Below are 26,239 nucleotides of genomic sequence, written 5' to 3'. Positions count from 1 at the left end.
GACCCATCGCCATTGAGGATGGTTCAACTACTCATAGTGGTAGATTTTAAGGGTGGCCAAACCACCCATCACCCTTGTCAGTGGCCAAATTCTAAGGGTGGCAATAAAGTGAACAATACATTAATATCTTTTGGTGATGCCTCACAGTAAACTCATTACTTTGTTCTATTTATATAAAAGGTATGTACGAACTACAAGGAATTTAAAATACAAATAATGAAAGGAGTTGTGTACAGGAATAGAGAAAGCCAAACTTAAAGAGGAGGTGGCATGGCGAAACTTGAGCTGCAGCTTTGCTCTTACGTGTACACTGAAGAATTCAATTCAATAAGCAAAACCACACTTATTGCCAAAGGTGGTTTGACCATAAGATCCATCATATAGATAGACAACAGTCTACTCATTTCAATTTGGGTCCAAAGAGTTTTTGACAATGGTGCCAGTGCCTTTAGCTCTATAATGATATTTTACCCCCCTGTGTCCCTGGCCTAGATTGTAGTAAGCTTGCCCATAATGATTGAGCAATAAGAAAAGGCAGCTTAAGTATTTTTGGCTAACACCTAGTATATATAAAATGCTTGCTTGTTGGTCATAACTACGGTGAAGATGATTCTAGTTGGAAAATGCAGATGGTTTTTTTTTTTTTTTTTTTTTCTTCAAAATTACTTACAAAATCTATTGGATTGTGTAAAAACTGGGGACTGAGTACAAACCCCCGAAGCAAGCAATCAACAACAAATATGCATAAATTAATTAGCAAATAGAAAAAAAATCAAAGCCATAACACAAGTATTTTTGTTACAAGTGAAAAACCCAATAAACACATCAAAAGAAAAAAACCATTATGGGCAACTAAATCCAAAAAATCACTATCACAAAAAAATTTATATTACAGACACTAGATGTACTTACAACCACTTGTAAATCATAGACTTTGAAAGACAACAAGCTTCATGTTTTCTTCTAAACTCGACATTCTTCTTGTAGTGCATTTTCTCACCAATCTTTCAGTAGACTCTCTGGTAGAAGAAGGTAAAGTATGGGTGTGGTTAGAACAACAACAACATTTCAAGAGAAGGAAACTTTAAGCTCAATGCATCCTCTATTAGAATCAAGTTAGCAAGAACTTCTAAAAACTCACTCTAGGTCAAACTTTATTACCTTGCTTTATCTAAACAAATGGGCATAAGGTTATATATATTTATATGAGAGCCCAAAAAGTCACAAAGAAACCCTTCAAAATTTTGAAAATCATAGCAAGCTTCATGAAAACTTCATGATGAAATTGTTCTTTATTCTCAGTCATGACGGCTGCTACGCATTGCCATGAAGAAATGCTAGGATTCTATCGTTAACTCTTTGACACTTGTCAGGTCTTGGATATTTATGTCATAACGGGATTCTGAAGCCGTGATTATTGTTAGAATATTTTATATTATTCTATAGGTTTATTCCATACCTTAATTAGTTTAGGGTTTCTTGCTTATCACTCTTAGCCTTTCTATATATAAAGGCCTATATAATCATCATTTATCATCAACAGAAGAGATGTAGTCTATTAGATGCTTCCGCTCTCTCTCTCTATCTCATTCTTCCGCTCCATAATATATTTAACAATGACAAAATGAACTGAAGAGTTCAAAAGGCATTTCCTCACCTTCTTCTTCATGATGGGCTTTTGACGAGTTCCTAACGAAACCTCACAGAGAGTTGAGCAATCTTTCAAACTTGGGTTGTCGTGACAGCGTCTTGAAGAAAGCTCACAAAAACTTAAAAACAATTGCAGACCCTTGTGATATGAAAAGAACAACTAGTGATCTGGTTTTAACATACTGAATAAGGCTAATTTCTAAAAACTAACATAGAGTTTGAAATTATGGGAACAATCAAGACTTTTCAGTTGTGAGCATCGACACATCATGGAAAACAATAAAAAATAATAATAAAAAAGAAAATAAAATAAAAAAAAAAATTTTCCAACACAATTGCAAACAAACAGAGAAAATTTATTACAATCATAATTAAACTAAATATGTCTCAAACCCACATCCTGCCCTTGCCCAAACATGTAAGATACATTTATTAGAGACAATCTCATTGAGTGATTCAAGCAAATATAATGGAAAAGGTAAAACACCTCATAACATTTTTTTTTTTTTTTTAAAAAAAAACATTAATTAGTCACTCGTATAAAACCTCTCTGTCTTGTGGGCTAAGAGAAGCCAAACATGAGTAATCAACCCTCCACCTCGCCTTAGTTGTTCTGCATGAAAATTCATTGGGCAGTTACTTGCCGCATAACACAACATCTCTACCCAAACACTGCTTATGATGTGCCACATGTTCTCCTTCTCCATCAGGCTTCTAGAAAGTCTTTGTGCGTCTTGAAGCACATGCCAATTAGATGTGATGATGCTTTCCTCACTTCTATCGGAGTTTGATTCCTCTAGAAGTCCTTGATCAGATCCCAGAATTCCACAAGCTTTGTGTTCATCTCTTATTATTGATGGCCCAGTTCTTAAGAACTTCATCAATTTAGTGTAGGCATGATGAAATATTACGTCCGCTGCGGTAGTGCATAACATGTGCCGTCGCAAGGCAAGAAGGTACATCATGTAGTTTGACAGCAATTTGCTTGTTTCTACATGGGAGTTTATAGTGTCGTATAAAATAATATCTGAATCATAACATATGTATGTTGCAATGTGCCATATGGTAATGCTCTTGTCGAAATTCCTTTTAACACTCCATCTAAACTGGTTGAGGCATCCATGCCTTTCAAGTGCCCATTGACCTCTTTGGGTGATGGCCTTTGGGTCTCTCACTTGATCCACCTCTTTCAACTCCTGTACTATCACTTCTTTCAATACAATGGGCAACTCCACTCGCTTCCTATTGCAACTCTTTCTGAACTCTATGTCCAAGCCACGAAACTTGATAATTCTACTAAACTTTAACTGCTTGTCGTGAAGACAAAAACTTAACAAATTGAATTGTCCCAATGAATTTGACCACTTCTTCCTCCTACATGACCATGAGCCAAGAACTCGCAAACACTGCAGCATAATCGGCATATTATGGTGCTTAATCATCTGGATTATTGCCCAATCCGAGAAAGGTAGTAGTATGATCTGATAAACCTCTAGAATGATAGTTATAATTAGCACCACAAAGGTATATACGACTTCCCAATTACGATGATGTAAACATTTCTTGAATAGAACTGTGAATCCACATAAAGTAAATACTATACTGAAGAAACTGATAATACGCAAAATGCAACCTTTCCGTGTATAAATAATAGGTGCCTTTGTATAGAGAACGTCATACATGAAGCCAAGTTCAGCATCTATGATTTTGAACATGTCCTCCGCCAAATATGCATCAATCAACATCCATGGAAGACATTCGTGAAAGGGCTTATAGAACCAGTTCTCAAGGTGAGGTTTCAAGCAATCAAAGCGGTAATAAGCCTTTGAGATTAATTCTAGACCGGGAATGTCCCTTGGTAGCTCTAAGAATAAAGGAGAAACATTTTCTTGTTTATCAATTTCCTCTATGGTTAAACCAAAGTTCTTCAGTGCTGACTTGAGAGCCCATGCTAGCTCTCCATACTTGATTATTCCGGCCAAAAACATCGGCAAGTATACAAATGAGAGCGTGGTTGTGTTGCTTAGTGTAGTCCAGTACCTAATGAGGATATAAACTACAATGCCCACTTGGAAGATCAGGATAAGTAATTGCCTTAATCCCAATCTATTATCTTCTATTGAGTAGGCAGTAATAGTATCTGGGTTTCCAAGTTGCACTAAAAGCAAAGGTGCCAGCAGTGCCTCTAGTTCCCTAGGGACGTTTTGCTGATCAGTGTATTTGATTTCTTTCCCACTGCTTGCCTATGACAACCTTTGTGACAGAACCAGACAACAAGTAGGTGGACCAAACTGTGAATCTTATCCAAAATCCTGGTATGTATCTTCTACGGTTTCCAAAGAGAGTGAGAACAGTTTGCAAGGCAAAGCTCACCAAAACTAGTATCTCGATTCCCCAATCGTTCCATAGCATCTTCAGTAGTCCTAGCATCTTCGTCAGTAGTCTTAGCATTTCTCCTATCGAAAGATTGCAATAAAAAATATTAGAATATTAATTAAATGATTAAATTAACAATTTATTATCGAATAAATTAAGTTTTGAAACAAATAGTGATTTAATATGGTATCTACAAGGTTTTATGTTGGCAAAATTATGTGTCAAAACAAATTGGTGCAAGTCTATACCACCCAACATATGCCTTGCCCCCTTCAATCAATACTAGTTATTGTCTTCTCTCAAAAAAAAAAAAAAAAAACTAGTTATTGTCATTAAAATAACGAAAGGCTTGGCATATATCAACAGAGGCTGAAATCTGAAATAAGAAATAGGAGTCTCGGGTGTTGGACATCTTGTAAAAAGAAATAGAACTTAGAGGCCAAATCACTCTATTGGAATGGCTATCCCAATAGAATATTAATTATTAATTAAATGATTAAATCAACAATTTTCTATCACCTTAATTATATGTAAGACCCCACCTAGTTGACACACAATATTGTCCGCTTTTCGCTTTCCTAAATCAGACTTTCCATGAGGTCGCTCATCCTAGTACTACTCTCGCATAAGCTTGCTTAAATGCGGAGTTCTAATGAGATCATGTCCATCATGGCTTTAAAACGCATTGTTGTCATGAAGGGTGTAAGTATACATATAAGCACGTACATCTCCATCTCCATACCGAGACAATGTGGGACATCACATTATACTTTTGAGATAACAAGTGATCTAAAAATATTGTCAATTTCTATGATTGTGAAACTTTTATCTTAAGGTGTCTCGAGTGTACACCCCTCTCCCAACATTTAAAAATTAATAATAAAGAGAAAATGAATACTAGCTATCAAGTTTCTTATCATAAACTTGCCATCATATGAGACTTTGTTTCAAAAATAGGAGCGTAGCAAAACTATTTAATTAATTAAGAAAAGGCACACTGAAAAATAAAAATATCAAGTATATATACCTTAGAGCTTAAATGATATATATATCTTCCTTTTACCTGCAAAATGTTAATTGAGCTTTTATTTCCAAAAACAACATTCTACAATTGTACGTATTAGGAATTCAACAGTTATTCTTCGACAAAAAAAGAAAAGAAAAGAAAAGAAAGAATTCAACAGTCCACTTATATATATATATATATATATATATATATATATATATATATATATATATAAAGCATAATTAGTCTGGTTTCATACAAATAGTGAAAAACGAGAGAGAAAAACAAAAAAAGTATTTCCTATCCCCACTAAATTATGTAAAGTGATTATATTTATAAATTTCCATCTTCAATTTCTTTCCTAGACCTTGTTCTTTCCATGGACCGATTCAAACAATAATGACCACCAAAGCAGCAAAAAGATATATATATATATATATATATATATATATATATATATATATATTGTTTCTAAAAAATCACATATGGACGAAACTAGGATTTAGAAAATAAAAAGGGCATGCATGCACTCACGTATTGACGAGACTAGCATTTTAAGTGAGGACTAGTAAAAAAAAAAAACAAAAATTGAGAATAAAAAAAATAATACTATATACTATATTATCATCTCACTCGTCTGATCTACAATGTTAGATCATCGGCTAGCTCTTTGATTTTTTTGGTAAAAACAATATGGTTGATCTAAGTCTACACGTGAAGAATGATATTTTCCATTAATCCCAAACAAAACATGCACAAACCTTGGCCTCAGAGTTCCTGTCACCAGGAAGACGTGGAGAATTTGTTGTAGTAAGGAGGTTAAATATTGCAGCACCAGTAAAACCAGGAAACAGACACGCATATATATATATAGATCGATGCAGGAATTGAGGTTAACTTTCAAATGGATTCGATTGATGGGCCAGACATATATATAAAATGTGAATTAAATAACCGAAAGGTAGAAAATTGTTAGTTCTTGTGTTGGCCTAATTCAGTTCCAAAATGCAGAGGCTACTGTTCACAGGCTCAAACACTAATATAGAATGCTCATAATCCAATCTCCACCGTTCATAATATATATTCATGTGTTATGAACGTCCTTGCAAAATTTCAGCTCAATCGGACCACAAACGCCTATCGATCGGAGCTGTTGATCAAGACTGGACAGGCCGGGTCCAGACCGCAATTCCCCGTGTCCGGACCGCAATTCCAGAAACTTTATTTTTGCTCCGCAAGGCCATGTCCGAACAGCCCATTAACCTATCCGGACACCTCGTACCTATTATGCCCAAAAACATGTTTTTAGTGGGCCCAGGTCTAGGGTTTGATGTACTGATATATATACATCATTATAGAAGAGAGAGGCACGAATTTTCACCCCCAAAGAGTTCGTCAGAGGCTGTGCTAAGAGAGATCATATGTGGTGAGCGTTAAATTTAATCTCTTAGAGTTTTAGTTATTCCCTTTGATAAATCTACGGTTGAGAAGTCTATCGGAGTTCCGGTAAAAGGAAATCATATAGAAGAATTGTGCCAGATGTTCTGGAAAGGGTTACGGCGGTAGAAGTCAAGTGGGTCGCTTGTCGTGTGCAAGGAAGAGTCAAAGGTTTTGTAATTCTTCTTGTATTCCTTATTCTTCTTATAGTGGATTGATTTCCTGGGTTTGGCTGTCCCGGAGAGGTTTTACATTTAGAGAGTTCTCTAAATGGTTTTCTCTTCGTAACCAAATATCTGTGTTCTTAAATGTTCATTACATATCTGTATTTGGTTGAATATTAACTGTTAGGTTAGATCTTATTCCGCATAATCTTTGTGAAACACCTAGACATTTGAATAGGTGTCATTTGGAGTCGTTTTTAGAATTTTCATTTGGTATCAGAGCAGGTTCACTCTGTCAAAGGATTAAATTCCTAAGTGTGATCCTATAAACTTTCTAGATGTCCCAAACTCTTGATTGTTTCGAAACTGTTGATAATACGTTTTGTAAAACTATTATGTCTTCTGATAAACAGTATTATTCTGATAATGAAATTGATCTTCAAGAGACTTATAATTTGTTGTTTGTGAAATTCTCTGAGCTACAAGTTATTAATTCTAAGAATTTAAAGAAACTCAGAGAGGCTGAACATGATAAAGATGAGTTAATTGGTAAATTGAGTGATTCTCTTGATTTGTGTAAAACATTGAAATCTGAAAATCATGATCTTGCTAATAAAGTTGAGTCATTAGAGAATGAATTAAAGGAGTCCAAAACTCTATTGAAAAAATTCTCTAATGATAATCTTGACAAAATTTTGCATACCCAAAAATCTACTTGTGATAAATCTGGGATTGATTTTGACAAGATTATTGCTCCTTCCTCTAACCTTGCTTCTTCTTCCAAGAAAGTTTTTGTTGAAACAGAAAACTTGGAAGAGCCATTGGATAAAGATAAGCTAGTTGCTGTTCAATCCTCAAGAGGAAGAGGAAAAGCAGCCTTAAAGAAAAAGAAGAAAACAGCTGCTGCGACCTCAAGAGGTAAGAAGGGTAAGAAAGGTAAGTACTCTCGTGTTGAGGTAAGTACTCTCGTGTTGAGCACTTTTTACCTAGAAGCAACTCCAACTTTGTTTACCTTGCAAGGAACCAACCTTTTCAAAGGCTCATTCTTACATGTCATCACTGTGGTAAAATTGGGCATATTCGCCCTAATTGTTTTCAATTGAATAATCATAAGTCAAAAAGAGATTATTTTTGTTCTAAGAATAGTCATGAGAAATTATTCAACATGCTAAGGGGTGTTATCACACAGTTAAATGATTTGGACAAGAGTCGCACACTTGTCCCCAATATGAAGAAAGTTTGGATTAAGAAGGTTGATACCATTCACCCATTGAGGGGGAGTGGTGGTGATCTCACCTAAATTTAGGTGAGTAAATAACATGTCTAGAAATTGTTGTTTTGCTTATTTTTAAAAATCCTAGAGCATGTTATTTTTCTTTATGCATTGCATTTTTGTTTGTTTTGCATTTATTTTCGTTCATGTGCATTTCTTTTGTGAAAAATTTAAAAAAGACAAAAATATGTTACTTTATTTGTTTTCTTTTCTTTCTTTTGTCTTATGCACCTAGATAGTCCATTAATTTTTCATGTCGCTTTTTATGGATTTAATTCCTTGCGTCTTGGAATGTTCTTAATATGTATGAGATGAAAATTTGTGTCAATGGACTTGTGTTTGTGGTTACCTAAAACCTGAGCTTATGTGGTACATTTCGCCTATGCTTTATCTCTTGTGCACAGTTAAGCTTAAATTGAGGTTTTGTTTCACTTTATTTGTGAGGTCTGTTAGGAAACCATATGAGATTTTTGATTAGTCATATTTTTCAAATTGAGCATATGCTAGTTGAACCTAGGGCTTAAAAATTCATGCTTTCTCTTTTGTGATAATCACCAAAAGTTTAAGGACACTTTCGTAAAGAGAAAATTAAACAAGATTGTGAAACAAATAAAATCAAAAGATCATATTCCAAAAGGAATTTATTTCACTGTATCAAACTTGTGCAAAATGTATTACAAAGAGAAATGTATAGGATGAGAGTGGCTAGGCCCTAATATGATAAGGTTTGACTTTTGATTTGATATACTTGTCAAAACCTCATGGTGGTGAAACTTTCTCCTCATTTTGTAAGTTGAAAATTTTTCTCTTTGGATGGCTTACACACACACCACACAAGCATGGGTTGAATGCAACATTTTTCTTTGCTTGGGTTAAGCAATATGAGTTTCTTGCCATTTATAGTCTTATGTATATTTTGCATATTTGGAGCATGTTTGGGATATTCATTGTGCAATACATGAGTCATTGATGTGTTATCAATTGTGTTCATTTGACTTTTGAGGGGGAGAAACATGTTTTGCATTTCCAGTTTCTTGTTGTTAATTGAGTCATACATTGAGGTGGAGTTTTGCTGATGTTTCTTTGTGATTATGCATTCTACGTCATTTTTTTTTCATGAGTTTTATTTATGTCTTCTTGTTCCACATATGCCTTGATGTATTTTGTAAAGTGTTTCAGGAAACATGAAAACCTTTTGTCATTATGTGACAAAAAGGGAGAGTAAATATGGGGAGATGATGGGATTGGCTCGACATTTTGGTTTTATCACTGAATTGCCAAAGGGGGAGTTTGTTAGATCTTGTGTTGGCTTAATTCAGTTCCAAAATGCAGAGGCTACTGTTCACAGGCTCAAACACTAATATATAATGCTTAGAATCCAATCGCCACCGTTATGTAGATTCATGTGTTATGAACGTCTCTGCAAAATTTCAGCTCAATCGGACCACAAACGCCCATCAATCGGAGTTGTTGATCAAGATTGGACAGGCCGGGTCCGGACCGCAATTCCCCGTGTCCGAACCGCAATTCCATAAACCTTATTTTTGCTCCGCAAGGCCGTGTCCAGACAGCCCATTAACCTGTCCGGACACCCCGTACCTATTATGCCCAAAAACATGTTTTTAGTGGGCCCATGTCTAGGGTTTGATGTACTGATATATATATACATCATTATAGAAGAGAGAGGCACGAATTTTCACCCCCAGAGAGTTCGTCGGAGGCTGTGCTAAGAGAGATCATATGTGGTGAGCGTTAAATTGAATCTCTTAGAATTTTAGTTATTCCCTTTGATAAATCTACGGTTGAGAAGTCTATTGGAGTTCCGGTAAAAGGAAATCATATAGAAGAATTATGCCAGATGTTCTGGAAAGGGCTACTGTGGTAGAAGTCAAGTGGGTCGCTTGTCGTGTACAAGGAAGAGTCAAAGGTTTTGTAATTCTTCTTGTATTCCTTATTCTTTTTATAGTAGATTGATTTTCTGGGTTTGGCTGCCCCGGGGAGGTTTTACATTTAGAGAGTTCTCTAAATGGTTTCCTCTTCGTAACCAAATATCTGTGTTCTTAAATGTTCATTACATATCTGTATTTGGTTGAATATTAACTGTTAGGTTAGATCTTATTTCGTATAATCTTTGTAAAACACCTAAACATTTGAATAGGTATCATTTGGAGTCGTTTTTAGAATTTTCAAAAATAAATCATCTTCGATCTTTTACTGCACTCCTTTGCTTAATTAATTTGGCTGCTCTTTTACTTTGCCTGAAAGTTTCAATTCTGCCAGTTGTGAGGGTGAGAAAAACAGTGTACGTGCCTGGAGAAATAAAAGCGCCAGAGAAACAAAAGGAAGAGACAGAGACAGATAGGAGCTCACCGTAGTCAAACCTGACGCCACTTGTTCTAAAAGAGAAGTCCGTCCTATTATTTTTTAATTCTTTATAGAGAATATATATTTTTATTTATCTTAATCGTAATCATTTACGCAACATCGGTCAATGATATCATGCTTCTAATTTTTGCTTTATTCCTTTTATGCATTACTCTTGTGGGAAAATTATTTAATATATGGTATCACATATGTTAGAACTTAGAAGGAACCTACCACGAATTTAAGGATCGACCTAATGAAACACGAAAACTTTAGTTTGTTTTAGTCATAATTAAAGTAATGCTATAAGTTTTTCTAGAGTCTTCTTAGAATCATTCCAAATATGATGTGACTTTTAAAATCACGAATAAATCAAAAGTCAATAAATCACATCTCAAATTCAACGGTGATTTTTAAATTTACATCACATTTGGAATGACTCTAGGAAGACTCTAGGAAGACTTATAGCATTACTCGTACAAGAGTATCCTGGAATCCTAGCCCGACTTGTAGGCTAAGTTGATCATTTGAGTTTTAATAATAATCTAATATTTCTCCATATATAGAAGATTGTGGGCTCTTTTCCTCAATGTATTTTGGACAATTAGGGTTCTTTCTAAGACCCGTTTCGATTCTCTTTTTCCTCATATACCTCCAATCTTCAATACCCTACTCCCGGCCTTCCTGTCTTCCTTTTTAGGGTGTGTTTGGAATTGCAATTTCGTAAGAATAATCTGTATTTTTAAAAGATATCGCAAAACATAAGATGTTTGACATTACTATTTAAAAAACGCTTAATCTAAAATGAGGAAAAAAAAAATCTGCGATTTCTATAAGCAAGCTAGAGTGTGCTTATTTGAAAATGCGCGAATTTAAACCAGAATCGCAATTTCGCATAACAAATATTTGATAAAAAAATATTTTTTAACATGTTTTATCAAACGTCTTTGTGATTTTAAAAAGTAGTAATTTCAAAAACACAATTTTTAAAAACTCAATTTTTAAAATCGCACTTATTGAAACCTATAGCCATAGACATTTTACAATCAAACATGACATCTTTTGGAATGCTTGAAATTGCTTGGAAACCTTGGCAGATGCTCTAGTCAAGTGATTAATTAATTCTTTGAAGACAAAAGGCTAATGCATGTCCTAGAAGCTTTCTCACAATTTTTTTGATAGATTCTGAAATTAGCCATACAATGAGCCTCGCAATGGTATTTTGTTTCATGATGTTCCAAAACAAAAAATCTATGTTTGTGTCACAGAATCTCCTACAACCGAAGAAAAAAATGCAGCTCAAGTATTTTTTACTAACTCCATAATCTAGAAAGGGCTTGTTCATTTGTTGGATTATCATACTTTTCACATTCTTTTTCTTCGTTTGGTCACAATTACAGTGAAGCACTGAAGATGATGCTGCCTTTTCAAATAATTTGATCTCGCCTCCTTCAATCAATACTAGTTATTGTCATTAAAAGAAGAAAAAAAAAATAGGGCTTGGCATATATCTATACATAGGCTGAATTAATCTGAAACAAGAAATAGGAGTCTCGGATGTTGGACATTCCAATAGAGGCCTAATCACTGTATTGGAATGGCTGTCCCAAGGGGTTGGAACAACCTATTTCGAAGCATACACATGAAATTTGCCATCCTATGAGATTTTGTTTCAAAAATAGGAGCATAGCTAAAATATTTAATTAAGAAAAAGCACCCTGAAAAATAAAAATATCAAGTGTACCCAGGGACGGAGCCAGGAAATTTTATGGAAGGGGCCAGCTAAATTTTTTTTTTTCGGTTCTTTAAAATTTTTTATTAAAAAAAAATTATTTTTGTTGTTTTTTATGAAGTAAAGACTACTGTAAGGGCCAAAAAAAGTGAACATTTGAAAGTAAGGGCCAAAAATAAAAAAACTTAGTGGGTATGGGCCAACAAAATTAAAAATAGGGCCAATTTTTTTTTTTTTTGGAGGGGGCTAAATAACTAAAATTAAAACTTTAATTTTACTTTTTTAATTTTTTAATTTTTTTTATTATTTTTTTTACTTATAATTTTTTTTTTCCTTATTTTGGGGGGGACCATGGCCCACCCTGGTCCCCCCCTCCCTCCGTCTCTGAGTGTACCCTAGAGCTAGCTGGGGCAGATGATATCTTCCTTTAACCAGCAAAATGTTAATTGAGCTTTTATTTCCAAAAACAACATTCTACAATTGTATTAGGAATTCAACAGTTATTCTTCGACAAAAAAAGAAAAGAAAAGAAAGGATTCAACAGGCAACTTATATATGTAAAGCGTCTTAAATGTGCAAAGAAAAGCATAATTCAAACAAAACTACTGTCTTACATCCATATATATGCATGTACGAGTTAATACTTTTCTTTTATCTTTTATTCCTTATTTGCTAAATTACCAAATATCTTAAAAATTGAAGTTGATAATTAAAAAATATATATATACTCTATAAAAAATAAAAAAAAATTAATTAATTAATTTTTTTTCTAATTAAAAAGGTAGGTAGAGGAGACCATGCAATTGTAACTACGGGTGGGCAAATTAAACGATTACCGACAACGACCAAGCTTACTTTTGTGGTTCGAAAATCGGTATGAATTTTTTATACCGACGTCGGTTCATTGTATTGATATAAAATTATTTTTATCGGTTAACCGAACCGAAATGAGGTTGGTATAAAAAATTCATAATGGGCATTCGTTAAAGCTTGTAACCAATTTGTGAACATTTAAAACCATGAGAACATAAAAAACTTTTCACTTAAAATATATGTTAAAAAAATGTTACACTCGTTAAAGCTCCTATAGAGAAAGGTTGTTATTTGGGCCCCCAAGATTGATCTTAGCCAAACAAAAAATTCCTTGTGTAATAAGTTATTTTAGGCTTGTTAGCAAACAAAAACAACCAATTTGGGCCCATTTAAAAATATCATTGCCCTCATTAAAAAGGCTCACGGTTAACCGATTAACCGATTTCCAAAATTTTTAAAATGCTTTCTTATCAAAATGTTATTGGTGAATTAACCGATTTAACAGACAATTTTGGTTAACAAACCGATAATAACTTTTCCGAACCAAACCGAATCAATACTCACCTCTAATTGTAACTATTCCATCTGACTAGCCAAAAAAAATATGCCTAAATGATGAAAACCTAAAAAAAATATATAATATTTTAATACTTATTATATGTACGAAAAAAGAAAAAGAGGGGAGGATGGAAGTCTGGAAGACATGCGCGCATGATTACATTACCGGTTTCAGTCAAATAGTGATAAAAGAGATCGAGAGAGAGAAAAAAAAAAATATCGTCCTTGGACCAATTCAAACAATGACAAGCGAAGCAGCGAAAAGATATATATATATATATATATATATATATATATATATATATATATACACATCAAAATATGCGCAAAAGTAAGATTGAATCATTCCGAGTATACTGGTCTTAAAATCAAGAAATCTTGCGTCACGCAAGCAAAGCAAAACAGAAGCATTAATACCAAGTCGAGTCAATGGCTTGACTGCAACTTGAACACAACCAACATGCAAAAACTTATAACCTTTAGCAAGAGAATCGTTAATGAACCTCTTGTTGAACAGGGTTATAGTTTGATCTTTGCCGGTAATAGCAAAGGTTTGTTCGACAGTTTTGACGGAAAATTGAGATTTAAAAGAAGATTTAAACCAAGAATTAGTGTAAACATTCTTAGCGTCCAGCTTAGGGATGTTCCATTTATCAAAACATAAATTATTATCAGATTCAACAGAAAAATTTTCAAAGTTAACCACGTCCGGTGGCAAACTGGAATTAGAGCTAACAGAAGAATTAGATCTCCACATTTTGACATACAAACTAAACTCAAAATCATACACTAGGTAAAGTCTTAAAGGATCTCATTCTAGGTACTCACTCACAAGGTTGATACTGGTGTCTCAACTGATAAAATGGAATTTAAAGTCAAATTTCATTTTGCTCCCAAATTTGACATTGATGTTAGTTGTTTGAATTTGGTTTCTGCCAAGCATAAATAACTCAATTTTCTCAAACAAGAATTAAGGTACAAAAAGATTGCTGAAGAACTCTCTAACGAGCTTTTGCAATCAAAAATTTCTGCTTTCAGTACCTTGATTGTTGATTCGGTTTGCTCTGATCTTCCTAATGCTTTCTGGCATTGGAAAAAGCATATTGTTTCTTTGCCTTATGTTAAAGATTTTTCTGAAAACAAAATTCCAACTAAAGCTAGGCCCATTCAAATGAATGCCAAAACTTTAGAATTTTGTCAAAAAGAAATTGCTGATTTGCTTGCTAAGGGTATTATTCGTAAGAGTAAGTCTCCTTGGTCTTGTGCTGCTTTTTATGTCATGAAAAATGCTGAGTTAGAACGAGGTGCTCCTAGGTTAGTCATCAACTACAAGCCCCTCAATGATGTGTTAGAGTGGATTAGGTATCCTATCCCCAATAGGAAGGATCTGGTCAGTCGTCTAAACGACGCTGTAGTCTTCTCTAAGTTTGATATGAAGTCAGGATTTTTGCAAGTCCAGATTAAGGATAGTGATAGGTACAAAACGGCCTTTACTACCCCTTTTGGACACTATGAATGGAATGTCATGCCTTTTGGTTTGAAAAATGCCCCAAGTGAGTTCCAGAATATCATGAACGATATTTTCAACCCATTCAGCCATTTCACCATTGTTTATATTGATGATGTCCTTGTTTTCTCAAAGTCCATCGATGAACACTGGAAACATTTGAAATCATTTCTAGAAACCATCAGATATAACGGGCTTGTTGTTTCTGCCAAAAAGCTCAAACTCTTTCAGGATAAAATTAGATTTCTTGGATTTGACATCTCCAAGGGTCAAATTCGCCCTATTGACAGGGCTATCCAATTTGCTGATAAGTTTCTTGATGTCATCACTGAGAAATCTCAACTTCAACAATTTCTTGGTTCTCTGAATTATATTACTGATTTTTACAAGGATTTGCGAAAACATTGTAAACCTTTGTTTGAAAGGTTACAAGGCAATCCTCCCCCTTGGTCTAATGTCCATACTGCTCTTGTCAAAGCATCCGTTCAAGTGCTAGGGCATGGATGCTTTGGTAGGTACGGGTGTGGGCCATGACGGGGAAAGCCGTCCCTCACGCTTGGAGTTCGGGTTGGTCAGGCATAAGCAACCTGGCGTCATGCCCCTCGAGTCTTTGTCGGACGAGAGCTCCCATTTGGTATCAAAGCCGTAATAGATTGCCGATCCTCTCACTCTCCCAGTTGGGTACGGAGAGGCAAACTGTGGGCTAGGCCAAGGGTATTTGTGGATAGTCTAGTGTCTAGGAAGGAGATCCTTAGGAAGTTTACCTTGTGAGTGAGTACCTGGGATGAGATCCTTTAAGACTTTATCTAGTGTGTGATTTTGAGTTTAGTTTGTGTGTCAAAATGTGGAGATCTAATTCTTATGTTAGCTCTAATTCCAGTTTGCCACCGGACGTGGTTAACTTTGAAAATTTTTCTGTTGAATCTGATAATAATTTATGTTTTGATAAATGGAACATCCCTAAGCTGGACGCTAAGGATGTTTACACTACTTCTTGGTTTAAATCTTCTTTTAAATCTCAATTTTCCGTCAAAACTGTCGAACAAACCTTTGCTATTACCGGCAAAGATCAAACTATAACCCTGTTCAACAAGAGGTTCATTAACGATTCTCTTGCTAAAGGTTATAAGTTTTTGCATGTTGATTGTGTTCAAGTTGCAGTCAAGCCATTGACTCGACTTGGTATTAATGCTTCTGTTTTGCTTGGCTTGCGTGACGCAAGATTTCTTGATTTTAAGACCAGTATACTCGGAATGATTCAATCTTCCTTGTTTGTTGGTCCTGTCCATTTTGATGTCTTTCCTAACATTTCTCTTGCTTTGTCTGATTTGCATATTTTGAAAGCTCTGACGCTTAATATTCTGTCTTCTGGTTATAACATGGAAGAAGGTAGCAGACCCCTTGCTATCATCTATCGTGTTTATTATAAATTGATGAAGACAAATCTAGATCCACAAGCTGTGATCAAGAATCCAGGTGAATCAACTTTGTTAATTCAAAGTTCTACTCAGAATGCAAAAATCAAAACTCCAAAAATGATTCGCTGGGATGAGATTGACCTCCCCAACGAGTGGCTTTTGGAAGGTGTTGCAAAACCTTCTCGAGTAGTTAAGGATGCCTCTAATCTTGATTACATCCAACATGGTTAACAAACGAAGGAATTCTTTTGCGGGTTCAACAACCTCAGAAGGATTTCGTCATCGTGATAAAGATGTGAACGAGTCACTTAACGCCTCTCCTCCTCTTTGTCCGGTTAACCCTGATTTGAAACTCAAAGGAATTTCTACCGATTCCCAAGTTTCTTCTGCTTTTTACTCTACTAGAAATCACCCCCTAACGGATGACGAAGGTAGATCTACTTCTCCCTCTGCTTCTGATTTTGATGCTCCTCTTCCCACTGCTCATCACCAGTGTAATGTCATCACCTCTACCTCTCCAATCAAAGACTTCTTTTCTGTCATTGATTGGCCTGCTTTGTCAAAAAAAATTTTGTCAAAAGAAAGTCGTGCTCTTCGGCATGCTTTCCGTGCCAAATATTCTTCCAAGGAACAAGATCTCATCAAGGTCAAATGGACTGAGATGATGATTGAGTCCCAAAAACATATTTTGTTTTTTGATTATCTTCAAAAACATTTCCCTGTCGATAATGTTTTGAATGTTGTCAAAAAGAGTTTTGTCAAAGAAGATAAATCTGTTGTCAAATCTTCTCATCCTCCTATTGAAAATACTCTTCTTGATGTCAACAAAATGATTGTCAAATGTTCCCCTTTCAAAACTCATGATAAGGATCCTATTAATAACGATAGGAGAATTATCGAACAAAATAATTTTTGTGCTCAATCTTTGCATATTTTAGGACAACAATTGGACCGTATCGAAGAGAAACTCCCTTTTCTCTCTTTTGATCCAAAAGTTTCCTCTGCTCCTCCAAAGATTGAAAAACCCCTGATTTCTCTCCCTGATTTGTCAAAACCTTCTGGTTTGAAAACAACTTCTCAAATGAACCTTGAAAAAGTCAACAAATTGCTTTCTGAATTAGCCAATGCTCATGCCAGTTCTTCTGGACAGAACTTTGGCATAAAAAAAGTCTCATCTTCTGATTCTGAAACTTCTTCTCAAGAATCCACTGATTCTGACATCAGAATTCTTGAACAAAACTTTGGCAAGATTGCAATGGAGCCAAAACTCCAAAGGATCTATAACGGATCTAAACCCTTCAATCTTACAAAAAAAATTTATTCCAAACCTACTCCTCCTGATTTACAATTCGAGGAAAGGTTTCTCCAATCCCAATTCTCTGTCTTTGCTGATAAATTATATGAATGGAATATTGACGGTTTGTCTGAGCAAGAACTGCTCAATAACATGAATCATATGTCCATGGTTGCTAATGCCTATCTCACGAATCACAATAAAAGCCAAGCTGATATTGTGGATTTACTTGCTACTGGTTTTTCTGGTACTCTTAGAAATTGGTGGGACAATTATCTCACTGAAGATCGAAGAGATCAGATCAAGAAAGCAGTAAAGAGTGATGAAGAAGGATTACCTATTTTCGATGAGAAAATCGGAATGGGTGAACCTGATGGCGTTAACTCTTTGATTTATACAATTATCAAACATTTTGTCGGAACTCCTTCCAATATCACCTCCAGAATTTCTGATTATTTGAACAAGCTTCGATGCCCTACTATGTCTGACTATAGATGGTATCAAGATGTTTTCCTTTCCCGTGTTATGGTTAGACCTGATAGGCAAAAACCTTATTGGAAAGAGAAATTCATTGACAGATTGCCTTCATTATTTGCTCACAAAGTCAAAGATGAATTGATCAGTACTGACACTAGTCTCATCGATTTTGAAAATTTAACTTATGGTGATTTGTTTTCAACTGTCAAAAAACTTGGTATTAAGATGTGCATCGATCAAAAGATGATCAGACAGTAGCTTAAGAACACCAAGAAAGCTAAGTATGAAATGGGAAATTTCTGTGAACAGTTTGGATTACCTCCTATAGCTCCCTCCAAAACGCATAGGAAGAAATCTAAAGCTTTCATGAAATCACCCTCTCCATATTACAACAGTAACAAGAAAAGAAAATTTAATAAACCTAAATTTTCTAAACCTCCTCCTAAACGGAAGCAGGAATCTAAATTTGAAAAATATTTTTCAAAAAATAAATGTTTCAACTGTGGAGAAACTGGACACTATGCTGACAAGTGCCAAAAGCCTCCTAAAAAGATTAAAAAGAGATTAATGCTTTAAACATCAATGACGATGAAAAGCAAAAAATCTTTAGAATTTTTCAAAAAAATGCCTTTTCAGACTATTCTTCTGATAATGATCTTCTAGAATCATCTGATTCTGACTATCGATCTGCCTCAGAAATATCATAAAGTTGTTATCAAATTGGTTGCACTGATGCCTGCTGCAATTCAAAAACTTGCTCTGTTTTGTCGAAATCGGAAGAACAAGAAGATTTGCTTCTTACCTTGATTTCAAAAATTGAAAACCTTGATTTGAAAGAAGAGTATCTTAAAAAACTTAAGAAACTCATGACCAAAGAAACTGTTGAAAAACCCGTAGGCACTATATCTCTTGAAGATACCTTGAAACGATTTTCAAAACAAAAATCCAAGGTAGTTACTATCTCAGATTTGCAGCATGAGATTGGTAACATCAAGAAAGATATTGTCAACTTGCAAATTGCTTTGCAAAATGTCAGTCATGAAAACAAAGATTTACACCAAAAATTTTTTCTTTTAAATCTTAAACAAATTTTTCCTAGAAGTATTTCTGATAACGAAACTACTTCTGAGCATGATGATGAGGCTAAATCCAGCCATGAATCTTTGTCCAATGATATTAAGATTGTCAGTATGATCAGTAAATTTGTCCCTCCGAGATGGTATTCAAATGTCAAAATTACCATTTCTCCTGATTATTCTTTTGATGTTTTTGCTTTAATTGATTCCGGTTCTGATTTGAATTGCATTCAAGAAGGTTTCATTCCTAGCAAATATTTTGAAAAATCCACACAACGGTTGCATTCAGCCAGTGGAAATAAATTGCAAATTGATTTTGAATTAAAAAAATGCATATGTCTGTTTTGATAATATTCATTTTCATATTCCTACTATGCTTGTCAAAAGCATGGGTGAAAGGGTAATTCTTGGTATGCCTTTTCTTGCTTTACTTTACCCATTTTCTGTTAACGAAATTGGTGTTTCAATTGTTAAATTTGATGTTAATATTCAAATACCTTTTGCATCAAAATTTGAAATTGATGTTAATAGGTTGGATATTAAGTTTAGACAGTCCTTATATCTAGAAACGGATGAGGACCCCATTACCATCAGAGTTTTGTCTTGTCTAAACACCCCTCTAACGGTCGTGTTTACCCAGAATTCTTTGTTCATACCTATCCCCAGCTCATGGCGCATATTATTATTTCTGCTTTGCAAAAAATAATTTTGACGTTATTTTGCATATATTTTATAAAGGTTTTTACCTTTCTGATTTTAATTATTTTCCTTTTGAATTTTTGCAGTGCCACCATGGCCAACAAAAAAGATAAAGAAAAACTTGTTTCAAAAGCTCTGACTATAAAGTCAGAATCTTCCCCCCTTGCTTCTTCTCTGCCAATTTCATCTGTTGCCATAACCAACAGATTTGCCCCTTTTGCTCCTTCTTATGATTCCCAAATGACGTACTCAAGTACACTTGCTTCCTCTTATGATCCCTTTTCTGATAAACCCATAAATCCCTTCTTAAGGCATGATAAAACGTCTACCTTTATCCTCCCCCTCCAGTTAGTTGAAGCTTTCCAACTATTTAAGAACTGCTACAAAGTTGATTCTTATGGTGCTAAGTTTCCAACTAAGCTTTCCAACTATTTAAGACAAAATAAAGAATATCAGGGATCAAACCAAATTGGTTCCACCATCTAGCAAACCAAAGGGGAAAGATACCGGTAAAATTCTTATCAAAATTAACAAACCATGAATGGTCAAAGACAGAGGTTTGATAGAGTAAGAATTTAAACCAGGCATCGACATAGTCATAATAGGTACAAGGAATTGAAAATCCGTTAAGGGATCTCGTGACAGAAGGATGGCTACCCCATTCCTTTTCAGATATAATCCGTTTGAAATAGACACTGTGGTAGATTATCTTGTTTGGATTAATCTTATCAGGAATAGATTTGAAAGAGACAGAATCAGTCTGCTTTAAGACAGCAGAATAGAAAGCCAAATTTTTCTGTGGATGTTCAGGAATCCAATGAAAATTTGGAGGAAAATAGGAGACGGCAATATCTCTGGGAGATTTAGAAGAAGCAGAACGATTTAGTTCGACAAAGAACAAGTTCTGGAAATAGGGAAGAATTATGTAGTCAGACTTAAAGGCAGACATTTTATCATGCCTTAAGAAGGGATTTCTGGGTTTATCAGAAAAGGGATCATAAGAGGAAGCAAGTGTGCAACTTGAACACAACCAACATGCAAAAACTTATAACCTTTAGCAAGAGAATCGTTAATGAACCTCTTGTTGAACAGGGTTATAGTTTGATCTTTGCCGGTAATAGCAAAGGTTTGTTCGACAGTTTTGATGGAAAATTGAGATTTAAAATAAGATTTAAACCAAGAAGTAGTGTAAACATCCTTAGCGTCCAGCTTAGGGATGTTCCATTTATCAAAACATAAATTATTATCAGATTCAACAGAAAAATTTTCAAAGTTAACCACGTTCGGTGGCAAACTGGAATTAGAGCTAACAGAAGAATTAGATCTCCACATTTTGACACACAAACTAGACTCAATCATCATCTTAGTCCATTTGACCTTGATGAGATCTTGTTCCTTGGAAGAATATTTGGCACGGAAAGCATGCCGAAGAGCATGATTTTCTTTTGACAAAAAATCTTTTGACAAAGTAGGCCAATCAATGACAGAAAAGAAGTCTTTGATTGGAGAGGTAGTGGTGATGACATTACACTGGTGATGAGCAGTGGGAAGAGGAGCATCAAAATCAGAAGCAGAGGGAGAAGTAGATCTACCTTCGTCATCCGTTAAGGGATGATTTCTAGTAGAGTAAAAAGCAAAAGAAACTTAGGAATCGGTAGAAATTCTGAACGAAGGAATTCTTTTGCGGGTTCTACAACCTCAGAAGGATTTCATCGTCGTGACAAAGATGTAGACGAGTCACTTAACGCCTCTCCTCCTCTTTGTCTGGTTAACCCTGATTTGAAACTCAAAGGAATTTCTACCGATTCCCAAGTTTCTTCTGCTTTTTACTCTACTAGAAATCATCCCCTAACAGATGACGAAGGTAGATCTACTTCTCCCTCTGCTTCATTGCTTATATTGTCAAATTTACCTCTGTCGAAGAATGGGGATCTCACCCTTCTCAACTTCTTCCTTCTTCCAATTCTCAGATCCCTTATTCCTATTATGATTATGTTAATGCTTGGTTTCGTTTCATGCTCTACAAGAAACCTGAATCCAAACATTTTTGGTTTATTACTTTTGATGAAGGCTTTAACGGTCTTCTCCCTGTTTGGTTTAAACAATGGTGGGATCACTTTGGATTATCCATTGATGTGCTTCCTCCTCAACTTGTTTATGCTTTCCATGTGTTTTCAGCCCACATCACCTGTAAAGGTTATGTTGAGCATTTCAATCCTATCTTTCCTCCCATACTTTATTTTGCCAAAAAATCCAGAATTCCTTGGTTCCTAAAATGGAAATATGTTCGGAATGATGAAAAAATTGAAAGACATTGGTTCCAATGCAAAACTTGGGAAATATCCCCCAAGATTGACCTTATTGTCAAAAAAGTTGAATTGATGACTAGGAGAATAGGTATGGCTGCACCAAACGTACCTCCTCCTCCTCCTCCTCCAGTACCTAAATATTCTTCCAAAAAGAAACAATGGATCCAGACTTACCTCGACTCCATTGAATTCACTGCTGATGACGAAGAATAACTGAAAGCCTTATGACGGCTCCTTATTGGTCCCTAACGACCTCAAAGTTCCCAAGAAAACGAACTGCTACAATTCTACTGACGGTTTGTTATCAGTTCACTGTCCCTAACGACAGTAAAGAAAATTTGTGATCTTCTAACGGGTCACTGTTCAGATTGTTTTGAAGTTACTGTGCAAAATCACTGTTCACTTTTACTGTTCATTGTCCGAACGACACTGTGCAGGATTACTGTTCAGAAGCACTGTTCACTTCACTGTTCATATTTTGTCTGTCGACACTACAGTGCCGACAGCTACTGCTCATGATTGGCGACTTTCACTGTTCAAGATTGGCATCAAACGTGCCTCTTCTGTTCACATGTGACCGTTCTGACGCGGCGCCAACTTTTACTATTTTGTAATTGATTGTATTTTGTTTTATGCTTTGTAATCAGCCTATATAACGGGCTCCCCTCTCCCATTGTAAGGCAGAGTTTTTCAGAGAGCTTTCTCAGAGTTTTTCTCAGAGCTCGAAATCCTCTTGTCATTCCCCTGTCTCCTATCTCTTACTTCAGTAAGCACTAACGCTTTCTTTTGTAAGCCTATTTTTAATCTGTAACGATTTTAAGTTCTTTAACGAGCTTTTTATCAAGATTTGTTTATCTTATCTTCTGTCTGTTATTTCTTGATTATCAATTGTCATACCGCCTTCTTGGATATATATATATATATATATATATATATATATATATATATATATATATAAAATTACAGTAGAGTATTTGGAAAATAAAAGGCATGCATGCACTCACGTATCGACGAAACTAGGATTTTAAGTGTGGAGTAAAAATAATAATAATAATTAATTGTTCAGATCGAGTTAATCTCATAAAAATAAAATTAAAAAACAAAAAATGTCTGAAGCAACTCTATTTATTTTTTGTCTTTCTTTTATTTGGTATTTAAAAAAAAATGAAAAATGGTATTTTTTTTTAAAAAAAATATCAAATAAAAGAAAGGCCAAAAAATAGATATGGTTGCTTCAGACATTTTTTTTCTTTCCATTTTTTATATTTTTTTATATATATTTTTTTAAAAAAGGCAAAAGTTGGCTCAAAGTTGAGCAAAATAGTTGGGCCTTTAGCATTGATCCTTGTCAAAAAACATATATAAAATTTAAAATTTTAGGAGCTACGTACTCTCCCCCAACTTCCCTTAGTACTTCATCTACTGAAAGTAATACTGTATATATACTATGTAGTAGATTATCATTTCACTCGACTAATCTAACAGCATTAAATCATCAGCTAGCTCTTTGATTTTTTTTTTTTTTTTTTTTAAAAATAACATGGCTGATCGAAGAATTAATAAACAATATTATATTAACTCAATAACAATGAGATGAGAGTATTAGAACGTAAACCCGATGTCTACACGTGAAAAATGATATATTTAATTTGCATCCATTAATTAATCCCAAACAAAACATGCACAAACCTTGGCCTCAGAGTTCCTGTCTCCAGCAACACGTGCAGAATATGGTTAATTGCAGCAACCAGGAAAACCAGCTGGAAGCAGACATGCATATATATAGATGCAGGAATTGAGGGCTAACTTTGCTTAATTAAATCATCGTCTTTTACTGCAAACCTTAATTTGCTTAATTAATTTGGCTGCTCTTTTACTTTGCCTGAAAGTTTCTATTCTTGAGGGTGAGAAATAAGAGCGCCCGACATTCTTTTCTTCTTCGTTGCTGCATCGCAAAGGAGAGTTCTTTTCTTCTTTGGTTTGACGCCGTATGAGAAACAAAAGGAAGAGATAGCCGAAAGGAGCTCACCGGCCGTGAGAGACAAACCTGCCGCCACTTGTTCTAAAAGAGAAGTCGGCAGTACTATTATTTTCTCCCTTCTTTTCTTTATAGATAATAATTTATTTTATTATTATTATTATTTTCGTCAAAGAACCATGAAAATTATGATGTTATTGCATATGATTATTTTATCTTATTTATCGTAATTGTAGTCTTTTACGCAACATCGGTCAATTATGTCATGCATGCTTCTAGATTTTTGCTTTATTCATTGTACACACGCATTACTCTTGTGGGAAAATTATTTAATAGCATCACATATTATTTATGAAATGAGAAGTCCTGAGTAGAATTTTGTAATAGAATGAAATCTGTGAAAGAAGAGAGAGAGACAAGGAAAGAGTTCGATATATAGGACTATATCTATATATATATCTTTCATGTATGGACTTAATTATACAACGGTTTCATGTTTAAATTCATCTTGTGCAGAAAAAAGACAAACATGTAGGTGTGAACTCGGGTTTAGTTCGGATGCACTAATTAATGAAATAGATGAAGATTGTGTGCTGCAAGAGCAAAAGGCGGGATGTGTGCTTGGATAAGGCCGACATCAGGTGCAATGCACTGAAGAACTGATGTGGTACCGGCAATTTCTCTTTCACCTCCAATGCTTGGAGAAGATTGATTTTCTTATTTCCCTTTGGAGGATGATTGTCTTTTCTTTGATGGGCTATAATAGACACTTATTACCTTTGGAGTTAGGGGAACAAATGATACTTACCTTGTAATAGTGTTTTTGCATGCTTGTAATCCTGGTATTGGACTTGCCCGGGACCCTGCCGAGACTTAATCGGGACTCACTTGGGACCTTGCCTAGGCCTTGACCGGGACCGAACCAGGACCCGCCTAGGACCCCGCCGGACCTGCCTGGGACTTGACCAGGACCCGTCGATACTTGATCGAGACCCACCTGGGACTTGCTTGGGATTTGACCGAAACTCGCTTAGGACTTGCTTGGGACCTCCCCGGGACCTGCCTAGGACTTGACCGGGACCCCGCTAGGACTTACCTGGGACTTGACCAGAACTCGCTCAAGACCCGGACGGGACTTGACCAGGACCCGCCCGGGACTTTCCCGAGCAGGTCCCGGTCAAATCCCGAGCAAGTCCTGGACAAGTCCTGGCAGGGTCCCATGCAAGTCCCGATCAAGTCCTAGACAAGTTCCGGGCAAGTCCCGGCGGTGTCTCGGGCAAGTCCTGGGTGGGTCCAAAATAGGTCCTGATCAAGTCCCAGGCGAGTCCGAGGCAAGACCCGGGCGAGTCCCAATCAGGTCCCGCTCAAGTCTCGGGTGGGTCCCGGGCAAGTCTAGGGTAGGTCTGGTCAAGTCCCGGGCAAGCCTCGGACGGGTCCCGGTCAAGTCCCGGTCATGTCATGGGCAGGTCCCAGGCGGGTCTTGGGTAGGTCCGGGTGGGTCCCTTTCAAGTCCGGTCAGGCCCCGAGCAGATCTTGGCACAGTCCTGATCGGGTCTTGGGGGTGTCCTAGTTAAGTCCCGGTGAGGTTCTGGGCAGGTCTTGGTAAGGTCCATCGATTTAAAAATAAGATGCTCACAGTTGAAAAAACCGTAAACCATTTTTCAAAAATTAAAGAAGAACTTTCAGTCAAAAGAAAAATATTTTCCGTTGACCACTATTTTACGTCGAAGTAAACACCGTAAAATGCAGAAATTATTTTTTGGAAACCATTTTACGTAAACAGAGCCTAAGTTTGAATTGAAGTTCTCAATAATTTATCCTCTGTTTTGTTGTGAAAATGAGGATACCCTCGACCTCTACCGCAATGTCTTCATACGAGGCTTCATTGCACCCTTCTCTAGACAGTACAGTCGTTTGCAGGTTAGAAATGATGGTCTTCATACACCCCTCTCCTGCTAGCACTACTAAAATCTTAACTAAACAATTAAATTTGAGAATTTAATCATAATAGGAAATTGAACAATCAAAAAACAAGATGAATTTCCATAATATACAAACATAGATAATTTATTACAATCATAATTAAACTACATATATATGTCTCAAAC

The 26,239-nt window shown here is 35.6% G+C and overlaps 1 pseudogene; it reads right to left on the bottom strand.

Moving 5' to 3' along the window:
• Window positions 1–2,177: 2,177 nt before the first annotated feature.
• On the bottom strand, window positions 2,178–4,080 carry LOC132185482 (uncharacterized; annotated as a pseudogene).
• Between the last annotated feature and the right edge of the window lie 22,159 nt (window positions 4,081–26,239).

Source organism: Corylus avellana, chromosome 7 (assembly GCF_965113065.1).
Source record: "Corylus avellana chromosome 7, dhCorAvel1.hap1.2, whole genome shotgun sequence".
Taxonomy (NCBI): domain Eukaryota; kingdom Viridiplantae; phylum Streptophyta; class Magnoliopsida; order Fagales; family Betulaceae; genus Corylus; species Corylus avellana.
This window is presented reverse-complemented; position numbering and strand designations above follow the sequence as displayed.